Genomic DNA, 22,166 nt, shown 5'->3' on the forward strand with positions numbered 1-22,166 from the left:
TCGCCTCGCGCCTGTCTGCCTCTCCTTGCTGGCCTTCCAGACATGGTAATGGCCTGAAGGGAGTTGGGTAAAACAGCAGTGTAATGGAGTCACACAACACCCACTAAGCCCTGCAGATGGCTCTATTAGAGAACAGCAATAAACGGTAGATACAGGTGTATATTGTGCTGGAGTCACACAACACCCACTAACTCCTGCAGATGCCTTTATTATAGAACACCAGAGATAAAGGGGTATACTGTAATTGAGTCACACAACACCCACTAAGCCCTGCAGATGGCTCTATTAGAGAACAGCAATAAAGGGTAGATACAGGTGTATATTGTGCTGGAGGCACAAAAAACCCACTAACTCCTGCAGATGCCTTTTTTATAGAACACCAGAGATAAAGGGGTATATACAGATGTATACTGTGCTGTGCTGGAGGCACACACAACTTCTAATAACTCCTGCAGATGGCAAGTGGGCTCAAATAGAGAAGAGCTATGTAGGTGGATATAGCGGTGTGTACTGGGTACAGAGCACTCAGACAGCACGCACAAGCTCCTAACACTACTGACTGCAAGCTCTATTATAAAAGATAGATCACTAGCTATATAGGTGAGGTGAATATAGCGGTGTATACTGCAGTCAGGGCACACAGACAACAACCACTACACAACAGCAAGATCGAAAATCGGCCGAAAACGATCGGTGTGTACTGTGTTGAAGGTACACAGAACACCCACTAACTGCTTCAGACGCCAACACACTACACTAGGCCGGCCCGCTGGCGGCCTTATATAGTGTGGGGCGTGTACTACACAGCCTGAGCTATGATTGGCCACAGGCATACTGCCTGTGGCCAATCATGGCTCTCCTCGCTGCTGGCGCTGTGATTGGCCAAGCATGCGGGGTCACAGTGCATGCTTGGCCAATCATGAGCCAGCAATGCACTGCGATAACGCAGTGCATTGTGGGCCGTGAGCGCCACACGAATTTGTCGCGAACAGCCCATAACATTCGGAATTCGCCGAACGGGCGAACAGCCGATGTTCGAGTCGAACGTATGTTCGACTCGAACACGAAGCTCATCCCTACTCATCAGTAACCTCATCATCATCATCTCCATCTCCTCCATCTTCATCATCACCACTGGAGACAACTTGGCAATACACTGCGGCTTTGGGACACATGAATGCCAATTTGTCTACCAGTGTTCCTCCCTCTCTCTAGGCTCATGTTCCTGTCATCCTCAACCTCAGAACCAACATCGGAATCCAGTAATGGCTGGGCATCATCAAGATGCAAGTGGCTGACACTGTGGTCAAATAACCCAGCTCACTCCTCAATGGCTGATGTTGGGGTTATGGCAGGAATAGATGTGGACAAATGTATCCACTCTGGCAACTGCAGGGGACTGTACATGTGTCTCTACTTGTGTGACAGAGGATGAGGAAGGTTTAGTAAGCCAGTCCACCACCTCCTCTGCATGCTGTGGTTGGATAGCACAGGCAAACTCACTAAACAGAGGAAATTAAGCCCTTTGTTGCTGGCCCCCTTACAGTGCCAAGGGAACGTCTGCCCCTCCTGGTTGTCCTCTCAGATATTATTGGGAGGGACAGGGCGGTGCTTATAAGCAAATGTAAAGAAGAAGTTGCAATCTGTACATAGATGGACTTTAATCAATGCAAAACTATATGGCGTTAAACTGGCAGTAAAGCACACAGAACTATATGGCGTTAAACTGGCAGTAACGCATGCAAAGCGATATGGCGTTAAATTGGCAGTAACTCACACAAACCGATATGGCGTTAAACTACCAGTAACACACACAACTACCTGTATATGGTGTTACACTGGCAGTAACACACACAAAACTATATGGCATTAAACTGGCAGTAACGCACATAGTATTAAATGGCGTTAAACTGGCAGTAACTCACACAGGTACTTACACTGCTTGCATATATAAAATACATGTGGTGATGTACTGGTAACTACAGAAGCACTTAAAGAGGAAGTAAACCCTGATGGGTCACAGTGGTTTGTAAGGGTTTACAACCACTTTAAAGTGAATGTAAACCCTCACCTTGTAAAACAACCCATTCCGTTCAAAATAGAAATGAAAGGCAAAAAAATTTGTGTATAGATATAATAAAACATAAATACCTTTGTTCCCAGTTTTCATAAGCAACCCCGATCTGTGTAAAGAGCCATGGTTTTAACCATGTGATCGGCTTTGTCCAATCACAGCCAGTCACACTGACACAGCATGAGGAGAGGAGAGCCAATCAGCAGAATCTCCTCAAAGGGGACAGCTAGGTATGTAATCAGTGCCCTGATTACAATTAAGTGTCCACCAGTGCCAGCAATGATTGCCCACCGCTGCCAGTAATCAGTGCCAACCAGTGCTCACAATTGGCAACAATCTGTGCCCACTGCCCACAAGTGCTAGCAATCAGTGGCCATTAGTGATGTCAGTCAGTCAGTGCTGGCTATCAGTGCTGCCCATCACTGCCGATCAGTGCCCATCAATGGCACCCATCAGTGGCCCCTATCCGTGCCGCCTATCTGTGACCACCAGTGCTGCCTATCTGTGCCCACTAGTGCCACCTATGTGTGCCCAGTGACACCTATCAGTGCTCATTAGTGCCACATATCATTGCCACCTATCAGTGCCCATAAGTGCGGCATATTCGTGCCTCCTCACCAGTGCCATCTAATCAGTGCCCATCAGTGCTGCCTCATCAGTGCCCATAAGTGCCACCTCATCAGTGCCCATCAGTGCAGCCTATCAGTGCCCATCAGTGCCACCTCATCAGCGCCCATCAGTGAAGAAGAAAGATTACTTATTTACAAAATTTACTGACAGAAACTAAATTTTTTTTTATTTATTTGGTCTTTTTTTTTTTTTTTAGGAAAAAATAAAAAACCCAAGAGTGATTATATACCACCAAAGGAAAGCTCTATTCATGTGAAGAAAATTATAAAAATGTCACATGGTTACAGTATAGCATAACTGCGCAATTGTCATTCAAAGTGTGAGAGCGCTGAAAAATGGCCTGGGCAGGAAGGGGGTGAAAGTGCCCTTTATTGAGGTGGTTAAATTAGCACTGAAATATAAACAATCAATCCCACCCAAATTACTATCATGACTCATTTCATCTGTAATGTTTTATACTGAAGCCAAGGCATTGTTTAATGGAAGAACACTATCTTCTCCACCGTTTATGATTCATTGCCCTGTGTTTTGATTCGTAGATAGCCCGTTATGACCAAGGTTTGTTAGAATATCGAAGCCTCGTCTATATAGAGACGGTACAATTTGGGTTAGCACAGTCACTGATTAAATATTTCCTTTTTGGACAAAACGGATTGTTAATCTCTGGCATCATTTCAATCCTCACTCGTTTTGTTTGATGGGAGGAAATGACTAAGAGAGCCGGTACCACTGTCCAAATAAAGTGACATATAGTATCGGTCTGATTCATTTTTTCTAGTTTTATCTTTGCTGTGCTCTCTGTCCTTTAAAGTGGACTTCTCATCAAAGCCTCGTGAAGTAGTGATGACATCACCAATCACACTATTACTGTAATGCCACGTATACACAACTGGACTTTGACAGCAAAGGTCTGACGGAACAAATTCGTCTGACAATTCGATCGTGTGTGGGCTCCATCGGACCTTTGCTGTCCAAAAATCTGACAGAGTTTAGAAATAGAACATGTTTCAAATTTTTTCGCCAGAACTCCGCCGGAACCCAGTTCCTATGGAGAAATCCGTTCGTGTGTATGCTAGTCCGACGGACAAAAAACGATGGCTAGGGCAGCTATTGGCTACTGGCTATGAACTTCCTTATTCTAGTCCGGTCAAGCGTCATCACGTTAAAATCCGTCGGACTTTGGTGTGATTGTGTGTGGCCAAGTCCGTTCGTTTGGAAAGTCTGTCGAAGCTCCAACGAAAGTCCGTTGGGAAGACCGTGGGACCTAGTCTGTCGAAAAGTCAGTTTGTGTGTACGCGGCATTAGATGAAAAAATTTAACCCTACCGGGCCATTCACATTATGCATTGGGTAATGCAAAGCGATCCATATGGAGGCATGCTTTTCCAGGCCTTGCGCTAGTTTGGTGACCCCTCAGTGTTTGTTCTTTTCTGTTGCAGACCTTTTTTTGGAACCTCATGGCTACCTACATACAAAAGGGGTGATTTGCTAATTGAGGTTCTGCATTCATGTGTTGTGGACACATGTAGGAGACACATGTAACTCTGTTTTATTAGCACAAATTTTGGGTGTTTCACCAAATGAGTCCATGGTTCCTGGCGTTTGCTACAGAAAAACTCACCCAAGCTCAACCACTATATAGTATAGTTGGTGTGTAGCATAGTCGGTGCTCTGGTTATTAAGCTAACAAAAGATCCGTAGAAAGTACAGGCCGGCAACTCATAGAAAATATTAATTTATGCATTACAGCAATAACATAATCCAAAAATACTGACCCGTTTCGGCCTTAGGCTTTCATCATGCTTTTGATGAAGGCCTAAGGCCAAAACACATCAGCATTTTTGGATGATTTTATTGCTGTAATGCATAAATTAATATTTTCTATGGAGAAGCTGTCGAGTTGCCGGCTTGTACTTTCTATGGATATTTCCTGGCGTTTGCTCCCTGTCTGTTGGGGTCATCTGAGGCTGGGAGGTTGGGCCGTTTTTGACCTTGTCCAATTGCATCTGCACATTTCTTTGACCAGCATTAGAGTGGGGAGTAATTGCATCTCTTTCAACATCGCTAAACGTTCTGCTTTTCACATGAATCTTGCTCTAAAACCACACCCATTCCCTAAATCCCTTGAAGAAGCCAATATAGGCAAAATGCGTCAGTGGGCGGGTTTTAATTTCCTGCTGCAATTTACATTAAATCTGAGTTTACATCATTATTCGTTATACATATGATACTACATGCGGGATAGAAACTCAGGGGTGTCTGCAATGGTTTTGGCATTATGTATGGGAACAATTGTCTAGGTTTTTAAAGGGCTAGAGCCCTAGTATGTCTTATATATGTTTTTGTAATAACAACTTTTTTAAGATGAAGTAATTTTTTTACTCAAAAATTACTTAGAACCCATAAAACATTATATATATATTGGCTAAGACCGTAGAGAAAAAATGGCGGTTGTTGCAATACTTTCTGTCACAGCGTATTTGTGCAGTGGTCCTACAAGCGCACTTTGTTTGGAATTAATTCATGAATGATTTTGAATGAAAAAATAAGACAATAGTAAAGTTAGCCCAGTTTTTTTTTTTATAGTGTGAAAGATAATGTTACGCTGAGTAAATTGATACCCAACATGTCACGCTTCAAAATCGCCCGTTTGTGGAATAGCGACAAACTTTTACCTTTAAAAATCTCCATAAGCGATGTTTAAAAATTTCTACAGGTTACCAGTTTTTACTTACAGAGGAGGGCTAGAATTATTGAGCTCCCTCTAATGATCGTGACGATACTTCACATGTGTAGTTTGAACACCGTTTTCATATGCGGGCGCTACTCGCATAGGCATTCACTTCTGGACGTGAGCTCGGCGGGACACTGTCCTTTTCCCCAAAAAAAATTTGGCTCACTTTTATTCCTATTACAAGGAATGTAAAAATCCTTGTAATGGAATAAAAGCATGACAGGACCTCTTAAATATGAGATCTGGGGTCAAAAAGACTAAAATGCAATAAAAAAACACAAAAATGTAATAAAAAAAAACATTTGATTTGAAAAAAATAAAATTTTCCCCTTTAGGCCGGGTTCACACTGCTGCGGGGGGAGATCCGGATGTGATTCGCACCGCAAATCACATCCGATCTCCGTAGCGATGCGAGTTCAGCCATACAGATAGTATGGCTGAATTCGCATCGCTCCCGCAGCAAACTCGCACGGGACCCTTTTTTTGGTCCGCAACAGAATCGGATCGCATGGGGGTTCACACCATGCGATCCGATTCCTGTGCGAGTCGGCAGATCGCACTGCGATATGCGGACGTATCTGGGGGTGTCATTAACATATCATTGACACTCCCAGCCGTCCGCATAGGGCAGTGTGAACTGCCGGCGGGAGTCATGCGATGCGGGAAAACGCTGCGGATTCGCGGCATTCCCGCATCGCAGCGGTGTGAACCCGGCCTTAAGAGCATTGGGCGGAAGTGATGTTTGACGTTGCTTCCGCCAGTCAATACTCTGGAGCCAGCCAAGCACGAGAGAGGATGCGATTGGCTCCTCCACTACCGGTGTCTCTGACAAGCGCTACTGGAGCGTGGTGGGAGGGCCCTCTCCCACCCCCGATAAAAGTGATCTTGCGGCGAGTCTGCCCCTGAGACTGCCTATTTATTTTGCATCCGAGGGAAATCAGCTCTCAGGGATCTCATAACTTGGCACATAGGAGCAGAAGTATATTCCACTGGCTGGGACTAAAGCTGGACATACATTATGTATATACAGTGGCGTTGCTAGGGGTTGGCTTTTGGGGCTATAGCCACGAATCTGGGGCCCATAGCCAAGAGTCTCTTCAGGGGTCTCCAAGGGGAGGGGAGGCTCTCTGGGGACCCTGATGTAAGTGCAGGGCTCTCTGGGGACCCTGATGTAAGTGCGGGGCTCTCTGGGGACCCTGATGTAAGTGGGGGCTCTCTGGGGACCCTGATGTACGTGCGGGGCTCTCCGGGGACCCTGATGTAAGTGAAGGCTCTCTGGGGACCCTGATGTAAGTGCAGGGCTCTCTGGGGACCCTGATGTACGTGCGGAGCTCTCTGGGGACCCTGATGTACGTGCGGAGCTCTCTGGGGACCCTGATGTACGTGCGGGGCTCTCTGGGGACCCTGATGTAAGTGGGGGGGTTTGGGACTCTGATGTAAGTGCAGGGCTCTCTGGGGACCCTGATGTAAGTGCGGGGCTCTCTGGGGACCCTGATGTAAGTGCGGGGCTCTCTGGGGACCCTGATGTAAGTGTGGGGCTCTCTGGGGACCCTGATGTAAGTGTGGGGCTCTCTGGGGACCCTGATGTAAGGGGGGGCTCTCTGGGGATCCTGATGTAAGTGGGGGGCTCTCTGGGGATATATACATACACACACACACGTATATTACTGTATATACATGTATATGCCCACCCAAGCGTATGACTTTCTTTACTACGCTGCTATGGGCTCTAGCCCCAGATCTTTTGTAGACCTAGCAATGCCCCTGTGTATATGCAATTTTTCTTTCATTTTGGAACAGAACAGGAACTTTATTAATGAGAACCACACTTAAATTTCACAATAAAAACAACATAGTTTAAAAAAAACAAAAAAACATTTCCATAAAAGTATATATAGAAAAAAAGGAGAAAGGGTCCTTTAGATAGTTCGGAGCTTATCACTTTCAAAGATCCAAGGACAGCTCTACAAGTGGGTTACGCGTTTTGTGGGAACCCCCCGCTTCCTCAGGAGCATGTCAATTTTATAGACAAATTTATATCTAAAGCTCTGACAATAATCAAGGCGGAGGAAGAAGAGGAAACAAAAATCACTATATATGCTGTATAAGCAATTGAAAGGATTTTCTACATGTAAAGTATACAGAAATCATAATAACCACATCCAACCAAAACTATCTCCAGTGAGAGTAAGGACAATAAGAAAAAAATGCTTATAAAATATATGTGTATGAATAGGTATTGGAAATAAAATATAATTTGTTCAATTTTTTCCATTTTAAGAACATTCATTCAATTTTCTAATCATTAGTGAGGTCAAATCAACCTTGGATTTCAAAGGTAGTGATAAGAAAATTCAAAGGAGTACAATGGACATTTTTTTTTTCTCGATCTAATTTCTAACAGTGTATGTAGTTTTTTTGTTCAGTAAAATACATTCATTCCCTGCACTCCCACCTAGTTCTTGTCACCTTACTTGATATGTTTTTGTTTTCTTTTTGTTTTTCTTTTTGTCTCTGCTACGGCACCTGACTCCTTTGTGACATAATGGAGTTTTGCATCCATGCCAAGCTGACCGTTGACTTTAATACAATCTAACCCACTACCTCCAGCTTATCATTATTATTATCACTATATGCCTCGGAGATGTTATGTTCATATTCCTCTCGCCCACATTCTGCATATCCTGTAGATTGTGATATAGCATATACTGTATACTCTTATTGTAATACCTCTCAGGAACTTCATCATTATTGTTTTATTGTTGTTTGTTTGTTGTTATTGTTTTACACTTTTTTTCCTTCTTTGGATCTTTGGCTGTATACCATGCACTCTCTTTCTTTATACACTTTGTACATTCCTGGACCTTGGTCCATAAACCCAATAAAGATTAGACATATGTGGTTCGGAGAATCGGATATACCCGAATACCCAAATTACGATACAAACAAATTTTACCGAATGCTCTGAATAACGTAACGAAATTTGTCAGAATTTCAGAAATTCGGACTGAAATTCGAATAAAATTTTGCATTGAATTCCAGTCTAATTCTCACTACACATATTGCTGAAATCAAAGACCGTGTGTGTTATTATGCCGCATACTCACGATCAGAATCTTGGTCGGAAAAAGCTCTGATGGTTTTTCCGACGGGATTTCGCTCAAGCTGTCTTGCATACACATGGCCACAACAATTTCCGACCGTCAAGAACACGGTGCTGTACAACACATACGACGGGACTAGAAAAGGGAAGTTCAGTAGCCAGTAGCCAATAACTTCTGTCTCGTCATGAATTTTTTGCGCGTCCAAATTGCATACACACAATCGTAAATGCCGTTAGAAACTTTTTTCCATTGGAAAAAATTGAGACCCTGCTCTTAATCTTTTGCTGGCGGAAATTCAGCCAGCAAAATTCCGATGGAGCATACACACGGTCGCATTTTCCGATGAAAAGCTCTTAACGGTCTTTTGCTGGCCGAAATTCTGACCGCGTTTACGCGGCATTAGAGCACCATTTGGAAATAATGCTGTTTTTGTTAAACCTGTAGGTAAAAAGAATATCTGCTAAACCTGTATGATTTAGGGAAAATCCTCTTTGCATGCAGCTGCTGACTTCAGCGGAGCATGCGCTCTGAGTTCCCAGCTTGCCAGAAAGAAGTAAGTATTTCATAATGAGCTAGTAAGTATTTCATAATGAGCTAGTATGCAGTGTATACTAGCTCATTATGCCTTTTGCCTTACAGGTTTAAAAAAAATAAAAAAATCTGGAGGTTTACTACCACTTTAAGCCAAAGGTGATTTAACCACTTCAGCCATGGAAGAATTGGCTGCTCAATGACCAGGCCATTTTTTGTGATACAGCACTACGTCGCTTTAACTGACAATTGCGCGGTCGTGTGACATTGTACCCAAACAAAATTGATGTCCTTTTTTTTCCCCCCACAAATAGAGCTTTCTTTTGGTGGTATTTGATCATCTCTGTGTTTTTTATTTTTTGTGCTATAAACAAAAAAAGCGCCACAATTTTGAAAAAAAACCCACAATATTTTGTACTTTTTGCTGTAATAAATATCCATAATATTTTTTTTTAAAAAAGCTAATGTTTTTCTCAGTTTAGGCTGATATGTATTCTTCTACATAATTTTGGTAATAAAAAAAAATCGCAAAAAGCGTATATTGATTGGGTTACACAAAAGTTATAGCGTCTTATTATTATTTTTTTACTAGTAATGGCGGCGATCTGCGATTTCTATCGAGACTGCAACATTATGGCGGACACATCGGACACTTTTGACACATTTTTGGGTCGACTGACAATTATACAGCAATCAGTGCTATAAAAATGCACTGATTACTGTATAAATGTCACTGGTATTGGAGGGGTTAACACTAGGGGGCGATCCAGGGGTTAACTGCGTTCCCTATGTGTGTGTTCTAACTGTGGGGGGATAAGACTGAGTATAGGAGATGACAGATCGTGGTTCCCAGCTTGTAGGAGCTCGCAATCTCTCTCTCCTCTCCTCACAGAACTGGGATGAGTGTGTTTACACACACACGTCCCTGCTCTGCCTTTCGTGCCCGTGATCGCTCGTGGCCACTGGTCACGAGCATCTGCAACCCCGCTGTGCAATGGGCACGCCTATGCTAGCCCGCTTACAGGGACTGACATACAGCTACGACGGTTCACGGGATCGTGCCGACCTGCCGCAGTATAGTGACGGCGGCTGGTCGGCAAGTGGTTAAAGAGTCATTATAATCAATTGATTAATATTTTTCTTTTGTTTGTTCACTTTGCTGCATTCAAATCTAAAACAATATAACTTGGGATGGCACAGTGGTGTAGTGGGTAGCACTCTCGCCTAGCAGTAAAAAGGTTTGCTGGTTCAAATTGGCCCTAGTATACTGTATGAATGGGGACCTTGGATTGTGGTCTCCTTGAGTGTAGGGACCGATGTGAGTGTGCAATGTGGGGAGCCTTGCATAAATTGACAGCGCTATATGGGTACCTTAAAGATGGGTTTACTTCCTCTTTGTCTCCCTGCAAAGGTAAAGCATAATGGGCATAATTTTGAAAAAAATTCAATATTTTTTACTTTTTGCTATAATAAATATCCCCAAAAAATATCAAAAAAAAAATGTTTTCCTCAGTTTCGGCCGATACGTATTCATCTACATATTTTTTGTAAAAAAAAAAAAAAATCACAATAAGCGTTGATTGGTTTGCGCAAAAAGTTATAGCGTCTACAAAATAGGGGATAGTTTTATGGCATATTTATTAAAAAATGTTTTTTTACTAGTAATGTTAGAGATTTTTATTGTGACTGTGACATTACGGCAGACACGTCAGACAATTTTGACACATTTTTGGGACCATTGGCATTAATACAGCGATCAGTGCAATTAAAAATGCATTGATTAGTGTAAAAATGTCACTGGCAGTGAAGGGGTTAACACTAGGGGCAGTGAAGGGGTTAAGTGTGACCTAATATGTGTTTCTTACTGTACGGGGCGTGGCTTGGCGTGTGACATCACTGATTGTCGTTCCCTATGACAGGGAACAGACGATCAGTGACAGGCAACTAGGAAGCACGGGGAGAAGTTTGTTTACACTTACCTCTCCTCATTCTTCAGCTCTGTGAACCGATTGTGGGCCACCGGCGACGATCAGGTCCGTGGGTCCCGCGGTCACGGAGCTTAGGACCAGGTCGTGCGTGCGTGACCCATGGCTGGGCTCTTAAAGGGCAATGTATATCGGCGTGAGGAGGTCCTTAAGTGGTTAAAGTAATGCAATGCCTGGTCAGGAAGGGGGGTAATACTTTCGGAGGGGAAGTGGTTTTAATTACTACCTATCCACATCTATCCTAATTACTGGCTATCTGCTACTCTTTCTTGTTATTACACTTTACTACACCACCCGCACCTCACAAACCAACCTGCCAAATATGTGGACTTTAAGTTGGGTTTTGTTGCGGGTCCCACAAACGTGGAAGTAACCTAAAGCCTCGTACACCACGATCAGACTTTTCGACGGGAAATGTTCGATGACAGGCTGTTGGTGGAAAATCCGACCGTGTGTACGCTCCATCGGACAATTGTTGTCGGACTTTCCGCCACCAAATGTTGGATGGCAGGTTTTCAAATTTTCCGAAGACAAATGTGTGTTGTCGGATTTTCCAATCGTGTGTACACAAGTCTGTCGGACAAAAATCCAAAGTAAAAACACGCATGCTCGGAAGCAAGGACAAGCCATAAGCGGTCGGTGTTGTAAACTAGCGTTCGTAATGGTGAATTAACATTCGTGACGCGGCAAATTATGAAATCTCCAAATGCAGCGCACAATTCTCTTCTTCTTTAATGGGATAATAATGAAGCTGCTTTGCTGGTGATACTGATGGACTTATTGCAAACTAATTTTCTAAGGCTTTTTTAATTCTAGTGATATCAAGAATAATATTATTATGCTTGTTATTTTTTTTTATTTTTTGGTGCAAGCTACCACAACACCATTATCCCGTAGTTTTTAAGATCAAAGATACAACTATGTTTGTTGGTGTCAATTGCACATTGTATTTTTTTTTAAATGTAACTGCCTACTCCCAAACTGTCACTTGAAGTAAAACACATAGCCAAGTATTATTCTACACAATTTTTTTTATTGTGCATTAAAAAAATTAAACAAATAAAATTAGACATGCTATCTGCCAATAGAACAATTTAAAGCGGTTTGGTACCTAAAAATTAAACTTCCTATTATTAAAATCACAAGATAGAATACTTACCTAAATGAACCCTGAAAAAAAAAAATATTCTTTACTTACCTTTTATTTCAGATGTTTCTGCTGACTTCCGGGTTGTCCTCCCGTGGGAGTAGGCGTGGTTATCGTCCTCGCAATGGTCCCTGGGAAATTTCTAAGCTATTTCCCAAGAATCCATGGGGGGACAATGAAATTGCGAAATCTCGTGAGATTTCGTTAGGACGCCGGTCACGTGACGAGGGCGTGTCTGAATTTGCCATTTTTAAAGTGGGCAGACAGCTGTATCTGCCATTACCACTGCTATCACTGAGCATGCGCGAGATGGAGCGGAGCATGCTGGGAGCCGAGCGTCATCGATATACAGGAAGTAAATGCCTGTGGGCTTCAGACGCCCACACTTAAAATGGAAAACGCCAGAGCACTTTTTTTAAAGTCATCCCGAGGAAAAGAATCGTCGCGCCGGGGGTCAAAAAAACGTTGGACGTGGATGCTAAGCGAAGGTAGCAGTCGCCCACCTGTGACACAGGTAAGAAAAAAAAAAGAGCGGAATCCCGCTTTAACCAAAAATTGCATTCTATGCATCCAAAAATATAGAAAATATACCAAATCAAATCATTATTATTCAATAAAAAAAATTATGTCAAAGCAATAATAAATAACATGTTATCTCCTCCGATTCCGCAACATGTCTGGTTGATGAACTGCCGTTCAGAAACGAACTGAAAAGCACGAAATGAAAAGTGCGAAATGAAAAATGCAAAATGAAAAGCGCAAATCAATATTCACTGAACTTCTACTAACACAAAATTAGCAGAAGGAGCCCAAAGGATGGCGCTAAAAAAAAAAAAACACGTAATACGTCTTGTACGTCTCTACGTTCGTAATTGTTGCCCAACAATTGTGTGGCTGTGTGTATACAAGACAAGTTTAAGCCAATGCCCTTCGGACAAAATTCCACGGTTATGTTGGCCAACAATCCGATCGTGTAAATGAGGCTTTAGAGTTCCATCTCTGTTCTGGTAACCGGTCACTTAGCATATGAAGAAGGACTTATATCCAAAAAATACAACTGATTTGGTTGAGTACTGGTTTAAACTGATTCCCTCAACGTTTCCTTTGATCAACTGCAAACAGAATAATCGTTATCTTGGTTAGTAAAAGAAGATTGTGAGATGGTTGCAGGGTTGACAGACTGCCCTGGATTCAGTGGTGTAATCTATTACTTAGGACAGAGCAAATTCCTGCTGCTTGCCAAGGCACTGTAGGCAAACATTGTTACACAGCAGGATGGAACATTAGGGAAATCCCAGGAATTGTTTTCTCTTCAGCAAACAATGACATTAATAGACAGCCAACAGTGAAGTGTAATGTCTTTCCATTTACCTTTCCACTGACCTACATAAGGGATCCCATCACATAATTCTCATACCAAGATGAGGAATTCATTGTTTCACTAATATTTTATGTTACCTATTTTACACTTAAACAATTCCAAATAATATTAAATTGGAAGCCAGGTTAAAAAAAAAGGCTATTAAGACCCCTTTCACACTGGGGCATTTTTCAGGTGCTTTAGCTTTAAAAAAAAGCACCTGTAAAGCACCTGAAAGAAGCCACACCTGCAATCCCAATGTAAAAGCCAGAGTGCTTTCACACTGAGGCGCTGCGCTGGCAGGGTGTCAAAAAAAGTCAGCTTCTTTGCAGCACTTTTGAAGACACCACTCCTAAAGCGCCTGCAAAATGCCTGAAAAGCGCCTGAAAAGCACCTGCAAAGCTCTTTTGGCAGCAGCACTTTGTGGGCGCTTTTAACCCTTTATCTGGCCACTAGCAGGGGTTAAACGCGCCCCAATAGCGCTTGAAAAACGCTGGTAAAGAGCTGCTAGCTTAAGCAGCACTTTACAAGCGTTTTTTGGGGCGCTGACATTGTGCAAGGGCTCTTAAAGTACTTGGGCTTTCACATTGGGATTGCAGATGAGGCTTCTTTCAAGCGCTTTACAGGTGCTTTTTTTAACACTAAAGCGCCTGAAAAAGGCCGAAAAATGCCTGAAAAACGCCCCAGTGTGAAAGGGGTCTAAGATCGTTCATGCAGGTTCCTGTCTATATATATTTTGGCTGTTACTGATTAAAATTTTCGTGTTCGATTAATCTTTTTATTTTTAATCGATGAATTTACTAATTTTGATTAACTATAACACACATACAGATCCAACTACTTTTAGCTGATCTCCTTGCATTGCAACTCTGCATTAATCAGTGGTAAATGTGGTATACACCATATACAATCACCCGACACTGGTTAGTTTCCACAATCCATGACTTAACTTCACAGTTCACACAAATATGTTTTAAATTCAAACTGTAGCACTGACGTAAGTAATTTTTTTTTCCACAGTAGCGTGACAATCCCTCCACCTCCGGTCTAACTAATCACTCTCCCCTTATGGCATGGAACCCTGTGCAAACAGGTGGTCATGCAAGCGGGTATCAAAAGGGTTAACACGGACCATAAACTTCTCTCACGTCTCCTTAGATCTCAGCAAGGACGCCAGGTCATGGGTAGAAAGAAAAGATCGGGAGTCCGCCGTTTTTTTTTTCTTTAAAAGCCAGCAGCTACAAATACTGCAGCTGCTGACTTTTAAAATAGTGACACTTACCCGCCCAGCGCGCCCGCGATGTCGTCACCCGAAGCCAATCTCTCGATCGTCTCTCGGGTGCTGCCGCCGCCATCTTGGGTATGGGAATCAGGAAGTGGAGCCTTTCGGCTTCATTTCCCGGTTCCCTTCTGCGCATGCGTGGGTCGCGCTGAGCAATAAGGATGGTCCCCGCTGTCTCTGGGATTCGTGTGTTTCCCAGCAGGCAGCGGGGGACTTTTGGAAAGGGGCGTAGATTCTGCGGAAAGGGGCGTACCTTCTGCAGAATCTACGCCGGAAGTGGGTGCAGATACCTGTACTGTACAGGTATCTGCACCCCCCTCCCCCCTGAAAGGTGCCAATTGTGGCGCCGGAGGGGGGGAGGGTTCCAATGAGCGGAAGGTTCACTTTAGGGTGGACCTCTGCTTTAAGTATAAGATTTAATTTTTGTGTTCAAACACAAACTACTCACATAAAGATGATAAAAACACAGCATGTAAAGCCGACAATCGCGTTAGTTCTGTAGGGCAGCAGCGGGAGACGTCATGCGTAGCTCCTCCATCGTAGGCGTTATCGTTCAATCAGAACTTCGCCGTTACCGGACTCCTCCCCCTTCCCTTCGTTAGCAGACGGAGGCACTTGGGGAAGGGGGGAGGAGTCCGGTGATGTCGATGTCCGTGACTTCACCGGATCTCCAGCAGAACTCCCTGAAGACCCGGAAGCCAGGGGAGAGGTGAGTACCGATCAAAAAAATTTTGATTGATCAAAAAAATTAAGGATTAATCGAGGAATTAATCGTAATTTCCACAGCCCTAATATTAATATATATACAGTGGTGTGAAAAAGTGTTTGCCCCCTTCCTCATTTCCTGTTCCTTTGCATGTTTGTCACACTTGAGTGTTTCGGAACATCAAACCAATTTAAACAATAGTCAAGGACAACACAAGTAAACACAAAATGCAATTTGTAAATGAAGGTGTTTATTATTAAAGGTGAAAAAAAATCCAAACCATCATGGCCCTGTGTGAAAAAGTGATTGCCCCCTAAACCTAATAACTGGTTGGGCCACCCTTAGCAGCAACAACTGCAACCAAGCGTTTGCGATAACGTGCAATGAGGCTTTTACAGCGTCCTGGAGGAATTGTGGCCCACTCATCTTTGCAGAATTGTCCTAATTCAGTTACATTAGAGGGTTTTCGAGCATGAACGGCCTTTTTAAGGTCATACCACAACATCTCAATAGGATTCAGGTCCGGACTTTGGCTAGGCCACTCCAAAGTCTTCATTTTGTTTTTCTTCAGCCATTTTGTGGTGGACTTGCTGGTGTGTTTAGGATCATTGTCCTGCTGCAGAACCCAAGTTCGTTTCAGCTTGAGTACACGAACAGATGGTCGGACATTCTCCTTCAGGATCTCTTGGTAGACAGCAGAATTCATAGTTCCTTTTATCACGGCAAGTCTTCCAGGTCCTGAAGCAGCAAAACAGCCCCAGACCATCACACTACCACCACCATATTTTACTGTTGGTATAATGTTCTTTTTATGAAATGCAGTGTTCCTTCTACGCCAGATATACTTGGACACACACCTTCCAAAGAGTTCCACTTTTGTCTCATCGGTCCACAGAATGTTGTCCCAAAAGTCTTGGGGATCATTAAGATGTGTTGTGGAGAAATTGAGACGAGCTTTGATGTTCTTTTTGCTCAGCAGTGGTTTTCTCCTTGGAACTCTGCCATGCAGGCCATTTTTGCCCAGTCTTTTCCTGATGGTGGAGGCATGAACGCTGACCTTAACTGAGGCAAGTGAGGCCTGCAGTTCCTTGGACGTTGTTGTGGGGTCTTTTGTGACCTCTTGGATGAGTCGTCGCTGCGCTCTTGGGGTAATTTTGGGCGGCCGGCCACTCCTGGGAAGGTTCACCACTGTTCCATGTCTTCGCCATTTGTGGATAATGGCTCTCACTGTGGTTCGCTGGATTCCCAAAGCTTTGGAAATGGCTTTATAACCCTTTCCAGACTGATAGATCTCAATTACTTTCTTTCTCAATTGTTCCTGAATTTCTTTGGGTCTCGGCATGATGTGTAGCTTTTAAGGATCTTCTGGTGGACCTTACTGTGTCAAGCAGCTCCTATTTAAGTGATGCCTTGATTGTGAACAGGTGTGGCAATAATCAGGCCTGGGTGTGGCTAGAGAAATTGAACTCAGGTGTGGACAACCACAGTTATAGTATGTTTTAACAAGGGGGGCAATCACTTTTTCACACAGGGCCATGATGGTTTGGATTTTTTTTCACATTTAATAATAAACACCTTCATTTACAAATTGCATTTTGTGTTTACTTGTGTTGTCCTTGACTATTGTTTAAATTGGTTTGATGTTCCGAAACACTTAAGTGTGACAAACATGCAAAGGAACAGGAAATGAGGAAGGGGGCAAACACTTTTTCACACCACTGTATGCACACAGAGTACAAAGTTAACTTGATGGAACCAACCATTCTATCAGTTTGTTTTTGTGTTTTGGGAGAAAGGGATTAGCCATTAGACCCCAACTCCATGTTCTACTGGAGGAAGAAACTGTATGTGTGGACTTATAATGTGTTTAGGCTAAACAAAAATTCGAAGGATTTTTCAAACAAATTTTAAACGTAGTAAACATATATATTGCACATATGACTGTGATAGAGCATTGAGAGCATAGGAATGATTTTGTCAGTGTGTTGCTGCTCCTGCACCGTCCAATCCAGGAGGCTGGGGGTGTGTTCTTGATTAGGCTGAGCTGCTGCTGCAGTAGAACTCCAGAATCGGACTGCGCTGTGTGGCGGGGAGGCTGAATCATGAAACCTGCTGAATAGAATAACAAATCCTTTATCAGGCAAAATAAATACGTGTTTCTACTGTAAATTTGGTGTTTTTTCTTAAGTTCAACATTAGACATTTTTTAACCACTTCCGGACCGCCCACTGTCGTTATACATTAGTAATTTGAAGAGGAATATCATTGTTATGGCAGCAGCTAGCTACCATAACTACGGTATCCTCTTCTTCAGCGGGTGGTCTACTTTAAGATAAAAGTGGTCTCTGTGGCTGATTCGCCACGAGATCACTTTTATCGGCGGCCCCCCTACGGTGCCCTTCGCCGCTTACCGGAGCCATCAGCAGCTGAACGGATGTTGTCCCTTGTGTGACATGGAGACAAGTGAAGATGGCCCCCACCCGTCTCAATATCACTGCAGCGAGGAAGCGACATCAAAACGTCACTTCCGCCCATAGCTCTTAAAGGGACATTTTTTTTTTATTGCATTTTAGTGTAAATATGAGATCTGAGGCCTTTTTGACCCCAGATCGTATATTTAAGAGGTCCTGTCATGCTTTTTTTTCCTATAAGCTCTTGTACACACGGTCGGATATTCTGACGGAAAATGTCCGATCGGACCATGTTGTCGGATAATCCGACCGTGTGGGGGCTCCATCGGACTGTTTCCATCAGACTATCCAACCGACAAAGTTTGAGAGCTTGGGCTATAAAATTTTCCGACAACATGATCCGATCGGACTTTGTCCGATCGTTTGTAGAGAATTCTGATCGGACAAAGTGCCACGCATGCTCAGATCAAATTACGACACCAAAGCTATTGGCTACTAGCCGCAACGTTGTCCCGTCGCAAGGCCTGAACATCATCACGTTCTGAACAATCGGATTTTCCGACAACTTTGTCCGACAGTGTGTATGCAACACCAGTTTCGGACAAAATCCGTCGGAAAAAAATCAGACGGATTTTGTTGTCGGAATGTCTGACCGTGTGTACAAGGGCTTACAAGGGATGTTTACATTCCTTGTAATAGGAATAAAAGTGACACAATTAAAAAAAAAAAAAACAGGTGTAAAAATAAAAGGTAAAATAAATAATACATTTTTTTTTTAATGTGCAGAAGCGAACCCACATATGAGAATGTGCACCCACATATGAGAACGGTGTTCAAACCACACATGTGAGGTATCGCCATAATCGTTAGAGCAAGAGCAATAATTCTTTCCCAAGACCTCTTCTGTAACTCAAAACATGCAACCTGTAGAATATTTTAAACGTCGCCTATGGAGTTTTTTAAGGGTAAAAGTGTTGCCATTCCACGTGCGGGCGCAATTTTGAATTTAATCTCTTTCCATCCTTATAACGCATATGCCCACATGCTGCACTTATGTGATTGTGGATGGCCCAGGCTTCTGTGCTGAGAGCATGCTCCCAGCACAGTGACCATGCTGTCATAGGCATCTCCCAGTCTCTATTAATGATTAGGAGTTAAGAGAAACAAGTTTGAATCATATGACCACTATGATAGCCAATCACAGTGGTCTTTTGATCAGGTTGCCCTTCCTGTTCCCCGGGTATAAAGACCCAGTTTAAGGGACACTGGGGCTGGGAAGGAAAGGGGTCAAGCTCTGACACTGGAGATTAGACAGACATGGGTAGTGCAGTGGGGGGAAGACAGTGGTGGCGTTTGGCTGGGTAATAAAGCATGCCTAATGCTGCGTACACACGAGCGGACTGTATGGCGTACTTAGTTCGTAATACAATCCGACGGACAGTCCGTCGTACTTTCGACTGAACGGACTTGACCACACACGGATGCACAAACCGTCCGTCGAAAGCTTGCGCGATGACGTGTACAGCACGTACGACGGGACTAGAAATAGGAAGTCCAAGACACAGCAAAGCACCCTTCCGCCGTGTAAATCCTTTCTGGGCATGCGCCATTCTTAGTCCGTCAAACTAGCATACTGACGAGCGGATTGTCCGCTGAAACCAAAGTACGAAGGACAGAATTTCGAAAAATCCGAAATTCTTAGTACGCCGGACTGCACGCTGAAAAAGTCCGCTGAAGCCCACACACGAGCGGATTGTCCGCTGAAATGTGTTTCGACGGACTAAGTACGCCATACAGTCCGCTCGTGTGTACGCGGCATAAGGGTGAGCTATGTGCAAACATAATCAATTTGTCTCAAATTGACAAAAAAAGCACCAACAAATTCAACCTTCTCATGGTATTTAATTTGCTATATACATTTTCTCAGGTGCACTTTAAATAACAATCAAAAAATCAAAAGTCCCCAACAGTCAATCTCCTATGAGCAGACTTATGATTATCAAGTTCAAGTATAAGCGTCCTTCTACGTCCTTTGTGTCTTTCTTGGCTTTCCATTGCGTTCTATCATTGATTGCTGATGTTGGTTCTGCTGAGTCACTGCTGGTGACGTTTCTTGCTGACTAAAGCCTTGTAAAATATCTTGCGCTGGGCAGTTCAGCCCGATAAATCAAATTATGAGAGATGCATGTCATTCGCTGTACCTGGCAGATCAGAACAAGGACAGAACAGAGGTCTCTGTAAAAGGTGAAGCACACAAGTAGGCTGGAGAAAATATATTAAAATTAATTGTATAGGGTGGTGGAATTTAACCACTTCATATCTACCAGATTTACTATCTCCATAATCAGTACCATTTTTTTTTTATGGTTGGAAATTGGATGGTTGGGCTTACGATTTTGGTTTTAGACCATCCTCAGTACAGGTCTCCTTTAAAATGGCCCTTAACCCCCAAGCACAAAAATCCACATTGCCTGAATGCAAAAGTGGAAACATCACTAAAGTCATACATAAATTGAAAGTGTGTTTGTAAACTTACATTTACCTCACTTCCTGGTTTTTGATAGGTACTGGTTACGTATCCAGGGCCACACATCTACACCCACTGAAGGCTACATCACCAATGACTTCCTGGGAGATCTTGCCTGATCTTGCGCATATGCTGCATTGGATCAGCTGTGGTCCCTTGCTATTCTATGGAGACCTGGTGCATCAAGTTTCATACTGTGCAAGCACAAGATCAGCACATGTGATATAGGAGTTTGTTATTTTTTTGTACCAAAGCTTTGTGTTCCCCTCCAAATTTGAATAACAACTTCACCTTTAGTGAGTTTATCCATTAAATGTTCCCTACTCCGTTGTATCTTCAAGAACAGAAGCACAAAAAGTAAGACATTTCTGTGATGGGATTTACAACACTGCTGGCTGCCAGCACTTAAAGTGGATGTTCAGATTTACCTTACACATTCCCCAATATAACTATTTACCATACATATGTAGCGCCGGCTCCTGAAGAGCATGCGCTCTTTTTTTTTTAAATTTAATGTTACACCTGAACTGCAGTTTGGTTTGGGTATAATTATTCCAAATTTGGACCTCAGCATCAGTCTGACTGGACTATAGGGTGTACAGCCTGGCCATAGAGGGCACTGTCTCTTCTGGCAGGCATGGAACCACAGTCTAGTTGGGTGCTTTAAGGTTACTTTCTCTCAGAGCCAGCCCAGTGGGAGTGTCACTCTTGCTGTGCTTTTTGGGAGAGGGTACTTAAGATGCGGATGTCACATGGTTCAGAAGTATGTTCTGACTCCATGGTCCTGGTCCTCCTGACCAGCCCCCAGGAAGGCTATGGCCTAGGGTGCGGATCCACCTGACTTTATGTCTCGGGGCTGGCTAGCCTGAGACAAGGAAACTAAAGAAAGAATTCCGAGGTGGTCCGGTGTCGTCTCTGGTTGTGGAGAGGCCCAGCAACTTCGTAGCTATCCAGGGGAGGACTCTTCAGAAGAAGGCCACGTACGGGTTGGCTTCTTAGCAAGCGCCTGGTGAGGCTGAGGGACCTAAGTAAATCCAATCTCGTGGGTATCGCCAAACTGGCTGAAAGATACTGGTACCACACGAATGTTCTACAAGTTCTAGTTTCCTACATGTTCTACAACAACGTCTGTGGCAGAGACATGTTCCTGATTTAAGCACCTTGTTGGCTGCTAGGCCTTGTGAGAGAGGGACTATCCAACTTGAGTGAACATCAAGCTGTGAATGGCTATTCTCTGGATTTAGTCAAAGTAAGCAAGTCCTTTATCATTGACTTTGACACTAAGGCCGCGTACACACGGGCGGATTGTCTGTCCAACTTAGTCCGCTGAACCGTGTTTCAGCGGACAATCCGCTCGTGTGTGGGCTTCAGCGGACTTTTTCAGCGGACAATCTGACGAACAAAGTCTTACGGAATTTCCGTAAGACAGTCCGTTCAAACTTGGTTTTGTCCGTCCAAACTTTGTTTCAGCGGACAGTCCGCTCGTGTGTAGGCAAGTTGGACGGACTAAGTATGGTGCATGCTCAGAAAGGGTTTACACGGCCGAAGGTTGCATTGCAGTGTATAGGACGTTGTTTTTCTAGTCCCGTCGTACGTGCTGTACACGTCATTACGCACGCTTTCAGCGGACTGTCTGCTCATCGTGTGTGGTCAAGTCCGTTCATGCTAATTTTGAA

Source organism: Lithobates pipiens, unplaced genomic scaffold, assembly GCF_037356315.1.
Source record: "Lithobates pipiens isolate NorthernLeopardFrog02 unplaced genomic scaffold, aLitPip1_a1.2 Scaffold_19, whole genome shotgun sequence".
Lineage (NCBI taxonomy): Eukaryota > Metazoa > Chordata > Amphibia > Anura > Ranidae > Lithobates > Lithobates pipiens.